The sequence below is a fragment of the Tupaia chinensis genome, unplaced genomic scaffold (genome assembly GCF_000334495.1).
Source record: "Tupaia chinensis unplaced genomic scaffold, TupChi_1.0 Scaffold000634_1, whole genome shotgun sequence".
Lineage (NCBI taxonomy): Eukaryota > Metazoa > Chordata > Mammalia > Scandentia > Tupaiidae > Tupaia > Tupaia belangeri.
In genome coordinates, this window is record NW_006160154.1 from 1558558 (window position 1) to 1571110 (window position 12553).

A 12553-nucleotide genomic window follows, 5' to 3' on the forward strand; every position below is an offset into this window, starting at 1 on the left:
TATCTATCTATCTATCTATCTATCTATCTATCTTTTATCTATACCTATCTATCTTTCTTTGATTTGTTTCTCTGGAGAGCCCTGAATGATTCATTATATTCCAAATATCTAACACACATCATATTTCAAATGTATCAGAGGTAGGCTTTTCATTAGTTAGGTTATACAAATTATTGAAGGATAGTTTTAAAACTCTAAATCACCCCAACGGGACCAACAGTTAGCATAATGGCTATGTCGCTGGATTCCCATGTAGTCGACTGTGGTTCGAGTCCCAGACCCGGTGGTTTAAACTCATGCTGGGTGCATGTGCGTGCGTGTCCAAGATCCTGAGAGGAGAATGGGGGAGAAGGGATTGCGGTGTGGCTATCCCCCCTGGGGGGCGATTTCTCACTTTCTGTGTCTGTCTGTCTCTCTCTGTCTTTCTGGTGAGCACACATGCCCTATAGCAAAAAACCTCTCAAAAACACCCAAAAACCAAAAACCAAACAAACAAACAAAAAACCCAAACAACCCCCAAAACACCTCTAAATCACCTTGTACTCATTGCCAAGCCACCCAGATACTCTCTCCTGTGGTAGCTTCCCTGTGTCCCCAACCATGCCCTGTTCGCCACTCCTCAGAAGTTCTGCTTTGAGGGCCTACCACAGACATAGTACATAGTACACTCTATTAGCTGCTTTTTTTTTTTCTTCTTTCTTGGCTTTGTTATGCAGCCCTGAAAGTAGATGATCTTACAATTCAGGGATTGAGGAGGGAGAATTGTGAGACCCACTGCTATGGTCTTGTTGTGTCTACTTTTGGCCTGAAGGTTGGTTGTTCATTGAACTGAATGTTTCTTTTTTTTCTTTTTTTTTTTTTTTTTAACGTGGCAGTTTGAAAATGTTCTCCAGGTGTCCTTCTCTTTAAATAAATATGCTTTAATAAACCATGAACCTTGCAGAATTCATAAAGCAAAGCTTGCATTATAGTTTGCCAGCTTGGAAGTCATGAGTGGCATGCATCAAGAATGAAAAGGGGCTCTTCCTCATTAAGGGCCTTGGTGCAGCTACAACTGGATGAGGAACTTCCTGCACAATCAAACAAAATGAATCAAAGGAACTAATAAATAGCTGAGACCATAAATGTGACACTGGAGTGTGGAAGTGATGGTCAAACAGAGACTTCCTGGGTGGGGCCTGGATCTTAGGATCTGGCTATCCTCCCTGAAAGAGATGAAGGTAGACACCTGTATGTTCTTAGACCCCAGATGAGTCATTACCTTCCCATATGAGAACACTGAGGCTCATCAATATTTCCACTGAACATCAAATAAAGTTTGTGGTGAAATAGATGTATTTAAAAAAAAAAAAGCTAGTAAGAGACAGAATTTCATTCATTCATTCATTCATTTGTGGGAGGGTTCGTGCACTTGCCAGAGAGACAGAGAGACAGGAAGAGAGGGAAGAGAGAAATCACCCGGCCCCCATGGGGAATGGCCATGCTGCAATCCGTTGGCGCCTCTCTCCCTTCTTTTGGGATTTTGGGCACCCATTTATAAGTGCTCAGTGTGTTTCTCAAACTGCCAGTCCAGGACTTCAGCTGTGTGGTTGGCCGTATGGGATTTGGCTGCCTTAATGGTCAGGTCACTGATCCAGCCTGGATTTTACTCTAAAAAACTACTTTTTTTTTTTTTTAGCATCTCTGGTTACACTTGCCTGTAAAGGGAGAGATACTTTCAGCACAGTCCAAGAATTCTAGGCGTTTGTAGTTTATACTTCACTGTCAAATCACCTTCTAGTTATCTTCTTGGCCTGCTGCATGTAGTTTTCTTTTGAGCTCTCAACTTTCTCTCATTGCTTACATTTCTATAGTAATTGTGTGGTTGACCGAGCCTTTGTGAATTCTTTCCCAGAGAATGGGAGGTGAAAAGACCAATAGACAAACTCATGTCTTTCTCTCCTTCATCCTGAAACTCTTCCAATATCTATGGAATTGAATGATTTTTTTTTTTTGAGAGAGATTTCTGCTATAAGGTTGTGTGCTCTCAGAGACACAGAGAAAGACACATAGAGAGAGAAAGTGAGAAATCACCCCCAAGGGGAGATGGCCATGATGAATCCCTTTTCTTTTGTTCTCCTCTTGGGATTTTGAGTGTGGACACACACACATGGAGTTGAATGAATATTGACTTGACCAATACCAATACCATTTAATAAATAGAATATGAGAGGTCTTCAAAAAGTTCATGAAATTGTGTATTATGAAAAATTATACGTGTATTTAAAAAATTTTTACACATAAAAAAATTCTTGTACTTTAAATCCATAAACTTTTGGACCTTCCCTTATATTATTCTGGGTCTAGGAAGAGTTTTAGAGTTAGGTAGCCTGTCTAAATGCCTGCTCTATTCTTTACTAGCTATGTGACTTTAGATAAACTAATTTCTTGGCTCCTCAGTTTTTTGTTTTATCCTTTTAAAATTTGCAATACAAGAAAAATAACATTTATTACACAGATTAGACAAGAGAATGGATATAAAGACTAGGTGTTTAATTATTGAACACTAGGAACCAACAGATGGCTTAATGGACTCCTTCCTGGCCTATCATGGTTCGAGTTCCAGATCCAGTGACTTGAAAATCACACTGGCATGTGTGCATGCATGTCCAAAGTCATGAGAGGAGAATGGAGGAGAAGAGATTGTGGCGTGACCAACCCCCAGAGGGTGATATCTCTCTTTCTTTCTTTGTGGTGAGTGCATGTTCCTATAGCAAAAATCTCTCTAATATATATAATATATATAACACTTATTCAGGGAATGTTTGTTTGCTTTCTAGATAAGAAAAACAAATACATATTATAACTGCCCTAAAGAATTTTTTCCTCTACCTCATTTTTATCTTTCTCATCTTTTTCTGGGAGGGCTAAGGATGATTAATTTTATTTATCATTATTATATATCTCACTAGAGAGAGACAGAAAGACAGAGAGAGAAAGAAAGTGAGGAAGCAAGCCACCAGGTCCAAGACTTTAACCATGCTGGGCATATGGAAGTCCAGTGTCTTAAGCACTGAGCCTCCTATATGCCCCTCTCATCTTCTTTTGATTCTATAAAAATAAAAGGTTAAGTTGGTTAAGTCTTGTTATATTAGTCTGAGAAAAATATATAATTTGGAAATTCAAATAAAATAGAATTTAAGAACCTATTATTTCTGTCACCTTTTGACAAACATGGCTGACCACGGTTCAAGTCCCAGACCTGGTGGCTTGCTCTCTTGCTTTCCTTCTTTTTCTCTTTGTCTCTTTCTGGTGAACCATATGCTTTGTAGCAAATTTAAAAAAATAATAATAAATAAAATTAAATAAATAATTAAAAAAATCTGTCATCATTGTGAGGACTTTAATCATCTCCCTCCATCTGAAATTATTCCAATATAAAAGTAGATATGGCTACTGTTATGGAAAGGCAGATTCTAAATGAACTAAACTACCTTGATGACAATGCTGACCACATTTGGTGCCATGGTGTGGTCCCAGAAGTGTATTAAATGGTAAGTTGACACTCTGCTAGACTCTCCCATGCCAACTTTGGCTCTGCCCTTTACTTCTGGATGGACAGAATATACTTAGATGAGCTTATTCCTGTTTCTTATTAATCTCCTGCCTCATTCAGGCAGCTTTCCTGTGTATTTTTTTTTTTTTAGATTGATTTTGGTGTTATTTATTACTTCAAAGGTAACACCATGAATTCCAATATGTTTTCAAAAAAATGACTTCATAATAACTCCCTCCTATAGTTAATATAGTAATAACAGGAATTTTGTTGTAGATAAGTGGTGGTTTTTTTTTTTTTTTTTTTTTTTAGATAAGTGTTTTTCAAACAGAGATGATCAATTCTTTTTATTTTATTTATATATTTCTTCTGAGAGAGAACAGGAAGAATGAGAGATAAAGGGAGAAAGAGGGATCCTATCAGAGTCCTTTGTTGTGATCCTTCCCCTAGCCTCAGCCAGATAGGATTATACGGGTACGTACATACATTTCCAGAGTATTCAGGGAGACCTTGGAACCTGAACCTAGGATCTTCTCAGATGACTTCAGCATCACAGAGTTGTGTTATTGCCATGCCACTGTGACTGGCCTATCAATTCTTACATAACATGCTAAGATGCATTTTACAACACACCATAAATTATGTATATGAAATGAATCTCTTTGTATTTAGAAATAAATGATGTCCAAACATATAATAGGCCATTAGTTTATGCAAATGGTGTAAATAAAACACAATGTGTATTAAAGAGGAAGAACCCAAGTTCACCTCCACAGTGTGTATTAAAGAGGAAGAACCCAAGTTCACCAATTAGTAGTTTCCTGGTGCAGGATGGTCTTCTGGACATGGTGACAGCCTCCTTCAGATTCAAGGAGAACTGGTCGTGTTGACAGAGGCAGGCCAGGCCAGGGACAATCAATGACAAAGGAGACTGGGAGAGCACAGAGAGCAAAGGTTGCAGGACATGATCACCATTGGATACCTCTGAGGAGGAACATAATTTGTCTTCACGTTGTTCAAATGGGTTCAAAATAATACCCTAATTTTGAGTTAGACAGGAGCCTCATAATACTATCTTTCTCTTTTAAAACAGAAAAAGATTGTTCCAACATAACTAAAATTTTGTACTCTTTGGTCAACATCACCATAAGATCATTTTGTAGTCAGTTTTAAAATTACAAAACAGAACGGGCATCTCTTCAAGTATATCTTTTCATACATTGGATGGAAATGCTTGAATGATGCTAGATTTGAATGGGAAAAAAGAATTCCAGATTATTGGTCCTGTGAGCAAAATGACTTCCAAAGCTCAGTTTTTCAATACCAAAGGAATGAGCTGAAATTCTTTGTAGCCCATCCAGAAGGCAATGACAGATGTCCCCATATAGCACACTGATTGGATTTCTGATATTCTGTTGCTGGAAGTGACATTAACTTTGCTGAATTCAATGCCTCCTGAATATTCAGGGGACTGAGATCTGGAGCCAATCTTGGTCCTTGGGTCTGGGGATTATTTTCCCTGGGCAAAATGTTGACCTCTATTCTTAAGAAAAAAAGTCTTTGAAAAACTTTTTGGACATTGAAATAGCTCCATAAAATAATATCTTGGTGCTTTAAAGTATAAACTAACCAGAAACACATGATTTTAGCTTCCCATAAATCACACAGGGTTTTGCCTGAGAGAAAAATGCATGGCGAAACACATCATGAGTAAACAGTTTAAGGCGGTAATCTGGTTGCACAAGTAGGTCAAGGATTGGGGAAGGTGACATATAAATTTGCATTTAGGTAGAGCATGTGGGAGCATATTAGTGTACTTCACATCTGGTATAAGACAGGACACCAGTAATAATGCTGTCCACAGGGGAGAGAGTGACCCTCAGTTTCTTTGTTCTTCAGTTGAAGCCTGAGCTATCTAATATGAAGTTTTTGTTTTAAGTTCATTTATTTCATCTGAGAGAGAGGAGAAAAAGAGAGAGGCAGAGACAGAGGGAAAGAAAGAGAGACAGCATTGTTAACAGGGCCTTGATGCCGTGTTCCAGCCCCAGCCTTCAGCCAGCACTAGGTCTTGGATGTACTCAGGGATGTCTCCAGACTTGAAATGGGAACCTTCCCACATAGGTTGCCTTACGGAATGTTGCATTTTACTACCGGGCCACCATCTGGCCTGTGATAATAAAATTTTATTTGGAATATTTTAGAGAAAGTAACTTTAAGTCATTATAAACCCCAAGTACAGAATTTATTAAGGAAATACATTTTTGCTAGTTTTCAAATAGTCAGACATTTTTTGTGAACACTGCTCACTCATCATTACCTGCAAAAATAGATTGATAAAGGGAGGTTTACAACCAGTGGATATGAGCAGAGCCTCTGACTTGTGCAAAAGTATTAGGAAACACTGCCAAGATTTAAAAATGTTGTATATTTCATATTCTTGGCATTTTAATTTGCTCTGTTTATAAACAAGTATTTTTCTAAGGAAGGTCCTTAATAAAATGATCACAGCATGTGAACTAGTAGAGTCTAGATAAATTTGGCTTTACTCTATGTATAAAGCACTCACTTGATCTGCATTTAAGTTGTGACATTTGTTGGGAATTTCCTAGACTCTTCTTGACTCCTAGGCAAGGAATCTTTTGAAAAGTTGGGGGTCAAAATAATGATTATCTTTTGTGTGCCATACATTGTGTTTTAAAAAAATGTCCTCTTACAAAATACATATACAAGTTCTTTAAGAAGGCTTATTATTGAGCCAACAGGTGGTGTGGAGGTTAAGGTGCTGGATTCCCATACCACCATGGCTGATTTCGTGGTTTGAGTCCTAGACCTGGTGGTTTGAAAATCATGCTGAACATGTGTGTGTGTGTGTGGGAAAATCATTCTGAACATGTGTGTGTGTGTGTGTGTGTGTGTGTGTGTGTGTGTGTATGTGTGCCCAAAATCCCGAGAGAAGAATGGAAGACCAATCGTGTCATGGTCATTCCCCCGGGGGTGCTTTCTCACTTTCTCTTTCTCTCTCTATCTCTCTGGCAAACATGTGCTCTATAGCAAACCAAATGGAACAACAAAAAAAGAAGGCTTATTATCTTGACTTTACAGATGAAAAAACTGAGGCTGAAGAGATAAAGATCATGTAACCAAGATCAACAGGAACCACCATCTCACTATTCAGCACTGAACAATATCCTCCAGGGCTGGAAAATGCTTTTTGGCTGGGTCAATATATAGTTTATCATATTTGCAAGATGGGTTTGCCTTGGCCTGGCTTTCTTCTCCAAGGCTGATGGTTGGGAAGATGCATGAACTAGGAGCCCAAAGAACAATTCTCTTTAAATTAAAAACATTCAAACCAGAGACTTAAAACAAAAATGTTCTTAAAAAAAATGATTTTATTTATTTTTTTCATCCATGAGTGAGTGAGAGAGAAGGTCTTTAAGCTGCAATAGTACAGGTGTGCACCCGGCATCATCAGACTCAAACTCAGCAGCTTCCCACATGGATCAGCCTCTCAGAATGTTGTGATACTATTGTGCCACCATCTGGCTCCCTTTAAAAATAAAAATTCTTGGGCCAGCAGGTGGTGTGGTGGTTAAAACACTAGACTTCCACATGGTTGGCTGTGGTTTGAGTCCTGGACCTAGAGGCTTGCTTTCTCATTTTTTTTTCTCTCTCTCTAGTAAATTAAAAATAATAATAATAAATGAATAAAATTAAATAATTCCGTAAAAAATAAAAAAATTCTTCCATCACACAAACCCTGGTGATGATAGTAAGTATGAAGAGTGTTAGGAAACTTGGCTTTGAATCCTAAGAAGACTCTGTGCAGCAGTGCAAAAGCAATCCATTGGCTTGCTTATAAAAAGAGTTTGAATGAGGTCCCCTTAGTAACCATAAAGTAAGTCGCATGGCTGGAAAATGGATAACAATTGCATACATAAAATACTATGGGTGACCTTATAAAAGTTCATGGATACATGGAATTAAAGTGTGAATTTCAGTGCAAAAATGTTTGAAATCCATTCATAATTTTTCCATAAACTTTTTTTTTGAGAGGTTTTTGCTATAGGGCGTGTGCACTCGCCAGAAAGACAGAGAGAGACAGAGAGACAGAAAGCGAGAAATCACCCCCCAGGGGGATGGCCATGCCATAATCCCTTCTTTTCCTTTCTCCTCTCAGGATCTTGAGCACGCACGCATACGCGCCAGGCTTGAGTTTAAGCCACCAGGTCCGGGACTCGAACCATGGTCAACTACATGGGAGTCCAGTGACGTAGCCATTACGCTAACTGCTAGTCCCTTCCATAAACTTTCGAAGGCCTCATGTGAAAGCAAATAAAATAAGAATTTAAACAAAGGACATAGCTTTTGTGAATTTTGACACTCAGGGATAAGTATTTATGAGGGTAATCTGCTAGTAGGTGGCCAAAACGTTTCATGTTAGTGCATGGATAATACCCAAGTTCCTGAAACCATTCAAACATCCCAACATTCAAAGGAAGCTGGTCCAATGATCTCTTTTCTAGTGCCCAGGAGTTGAACGTGGTGAGGGTGGTGGTAGAGTTTGACAGGAGGAAGGGTGCAATCTGTGCTCAGGGATGGAAGGTTTTCTAAGAACCAAGGCAAATTTATCCATTTGGCATGTGGCTGGCTTGACAACAAGAAATGTCTTTTCTCACCATGATGAAAGGTAGAGGGTTAAATGATTGATTAATATTATGGACCCTCTCTAATCAAAATGAGATTTGATGGATAAGGTTGTGAAACTCAAGAAAAATTTCTAGTCAGAATCACTATCTCTATACATGTTGACTATCTCTCAGGATCAGTTATCTGTTTAATGATTATGGCTACAAGAGGAAGGACGAGATGACAGTGGCATTAACAGCTGCTGTCATTCTTTCTCCATTTTGACATGTGGTACAACCTATGCTGGAAAGGATTCTTCATTAATCTTGAAGAATTTGAATTTCAGTATTTTTCTTTTTTACATACGGTAAGTTTTTAAGGCTAACTTCGTGTGTGTGTGTGTGTGTACCTACATCTGTATCTATTTATTATATCTATCTACCTGTCATCATCATCTACCTATGTACTTTCTGAGTGGATAGTGGTGAATAGTATGAGAAAAAAAAGAAAAAAAAAAAAAAAAAAGGCCGGCCATGGTGGTCTGTTTTAGCCGTAATGCAATGCTCTGTGACTCCAAAGCCTTATGGGAAGGTCTTGGGTTTGTGCCCCAAAGTCTCCCTGTCCATGGCAGGTATGTGTTTGTGCTTGTGATCCTGGCTGGTGGAGCCTGATGATAGGATAACAGTGTGAAGACCTTGCGGGGGGTGACTGCCTCTCTTTCTTTCTCTGTCTTCCTTTGTATGAAAACAAAAACACTAAAATAATTTGGTAGGAACCCTTTTCAGTACTCCGATTATTTTTTAAAGCCTAAAGTCAAACCTGGGCTTTCATCCTGGTTCCAATAAGCAATGGTGGGAGGCAGCAACAAAGAACAGTTCCTGGACAGGGATCATGTCTTTGGATCACTTGGCTGTATTACTCTCACTGTCTGTTAGACTGTGACCAATTTTTTTGACCTCAGAGTTTAGAGTGCCTCATTGCCCTGAAGGGGAGCAAAATTGTGGAAAGGACTTGACCTTATTTTGCCACTCTGTTTTTCCAAGAGGAGTCCTGTCGTAAACTCTTGGATATCAGAGCTCTTATACATTGAGTTTATTCTATGGATGAAGCAGATTTTGTCTCTCTCTCTGTCTGTTAAAGCAAAGTATCTTCAGAGCTGTTTCAGTTTTCTCCAATCACAAAGAATTCAGTGAGCTCTTGTCTATGCCTCTCAGCTGAAATGATCTCTCATTCCTATTTCCATTGACCAGTTGTCTGCACTTGGGACTTCATACTTTGATATAGCATAAATGATTTAATTCAACAAATAGTAATCGAATGGCTGCTACGTGCTGGGCACAACGTGCTGGGCACAATACTTGTTATGTTGGGCCCTGTAGTTACAGTACTGAACAAAGCAGAATCATAATCTATGGAAAAGGTAGATATTGAACATTTATGGGAAAGGGAGGTCTTCAAAATGTTTATGGAAGATGCATAGTATGGATAAACTATGTATAGATTTCAACATTTTTTTTGCACCAAAATAAACTCATACTTAACTTTCATGTTTTCATGACTTTCTGAAAGTCCCTAATAATTAAAGCTTCAATGACCATGAGGGTGGTAAAGGAAACCACCGCAAGGATAGTCAGGGCCAATTTTCTGAGGATGAAATTGATTATCTCAGACCAAATAAGGTTTTCAGGTGGGAAGCAGGGTAGGCAGTGGTAGTGTGGAGGCTCTGGGGCAGGAGAGAGCAGAACTGAAGCCAAAGACAGCAGGAGCAGAAAGTGGGGAAAGGAGGGAGACAGAAGCAAGGCCGAAGACCCGGCAGGCAGCACGTCAGTCTGTGGATGCAGATTTGTCTGCTCCTTGGTGTTTCTCTCACAAGAGGGTCAGCTCCAAGGGCAGCAATATTCAGTGTATGCTGGGAAACAAATGGCTTCCGCCAATGGTTTATGGAATAACTGGCCTCCAAAGACACTTCCAGTCCAGGCAGCTGAGGATTCCATCTGAATTTTGTGTAAGGATTTATAATCCCTGAGCAGGCCTTTGAATTGACAATCCCTGGTTGTGAGAGGAAGAGATGAGCATACATATAGATCCAACACCCCAGAGTTTGAAAAGAGAACTACAAAAGTCATTTTATCCCCCTCTCCACTTGATAGTAGTTTTATAATTTAGCATTTTGAGGGTGGCATTCATTGGAAATGTAAATGAAGGTTAACTTAGGAAAACTGTTAATCAAATAGAAAGTCATGGAAAAGTTCCTAGCTCTCTCTACCTTTGTAACTGCGGTCTTTTTCATAGCCCAAGCTTTCTCCCAAACTCTAAAATCTTGTGAATTGTTGGGAGAGAAAGACACGCATCAGGGAATTTCATGGAATAGGTAAATCTATCATCTGTCTATCTGTCTATATCAATCTAGCCATCCACAAAATAGGAATCAAGGAGCAGTATGAGAGTAATTTCAGGTACAGTTAACTAATAAGAGTCTGGGGAAATTGTCTTCTGGAAAGAAAATCACTAAGAGACAAAGCAGTTCAAAAGTCTTCCATGTTTATCTTTAAAAGTGCCTAAAAACTTCCTTTTTTTTTTTTGGAGAGGTTTTTCCTATAGGGTGCGTGTGCTCGCCAGAAAGAGAGAGAGAGAGAGAGACAGAGAGACAGAAAGCGAGAAATCACTCCCCAGGGGAGATGGTCACGCCGCAATCCCTTCTCTTCCATTCTCTTCTCGAGATCTTGGGCATACACGCACATGTGCCTGGCGTGAGTTTTAAGCCACCGGGTCCAGGACGCAAACCGCGGTTGACTACATGGTAGTCCAGTGACATAGCCATTACGCTAACTGCTGGTCCCTTAAAAACTTCTTAAAATGTAATCATTTTTTTATTCCAACAGGACGTGGGCAATCAATCATGTAAAGATAGATTTCTCCACAATCGCTTTCATATTACTTAGGTTCACATTCTGCCTAACATAAAAGATTTTTTAATATGTGTAAGACAAATAGTATTAGTAAAAACAATATGAATTGTTTAAACTGAATTTAATTACAAAATATTTAAAGCATGACATTTGTGCAGAAATATAACATTTTTACATTTTTTTATAAAGGAAATAAAAGTGGAGGGACTCTTTAATGCCTACCACAGTCCTGGGTCACCTCTCTAGTAGTTTAATTTTCACTCTTTCTATTCAGAGGTAATCATTATCCTGAAATAGGTGTGTATCATTTAAATTGTGGTTTAATACCTTTATTCCAAAACAAACACCACATCCCTCTTTGCATCTCTACTTCACATGTATATAATGAAAATAATGTATATGGTATTGTTTTGGATATTAAAATTACAAGAAGAGTAATTTATAGTATGCTTTATACTTTTGCACTATTTTTCTCTCATTATGTTTTTGAGACCTAGCCATGTAAATACACATAGCCATGAGCACTTAATTAACTTTAAATGTTCTTCACTATATCACTGCATAGACATGTCAGAATTTGCATATTCCTAGTTGATTTCTAAGGGGATTGATTTCTTAGAAATCAAGGGGATTGAAATATATTTGTTTTCAACATTTTTCTTATATTTTCAGCCTTATTTATTCATTTCTTCTGAGAGAGAGAGAGAGAGAGAGAGAGAACCCTCAGCAGAGTCTTGATACCATGATCCACCTCTAGCTTCAGCTGGCCTCAGATCATGGGTATGTAAGTGACTGGTGCACTCAGGGAGGTCTCTGGACTTGAACTGGGAATCTTCTCATGTGGAATTACCTTGCAGAGTGTTTGACAGAAATTTTTTTCATTTAATTAATTTTATTTATTACTTTTTTGTTATAGATATTTTTATACATGTTATCATCAGCATTTTTATACATAGAGCTCATGCATATATCTTAATGGCTGCATATACCATAATATTGACTAACAATATTGATGAACAAGTCAATATTAGTCAATATTAGTTAATATTAGTCAACTATTGATGATATCCCTTATAGCCAGTTATAGTTTGTCTTTTTTCATATTTTATTGATTCACAAAGGAATCAAACTAATCTAAATAGGTTCAGTAACAAGTACAGCAGATATAAACATATGTGAACACATGTCTGACTTTAGGCATAAAACTCAGTGATTAGGATGAACACACTGTAAAGTAGCACCTACCTGAGGCTATTTAGCTTACTGCAGTCATTAAATAGGTATTTATATACATATATATGTAAATGTATTTTTGAAAATTTCAATAAGAGCAGTTTTAGCTTTAATAAGTTAAAATCCAACAATGTTAAGAAAAATTTGCCTAAGACTTTATGCCAGGAAAAAGGTTAGAATTCTGGTCACACAGTAGGCAGATACTAAACATTCAAAAACCAGATATGGGCAAAAGTAAAATCTAGTA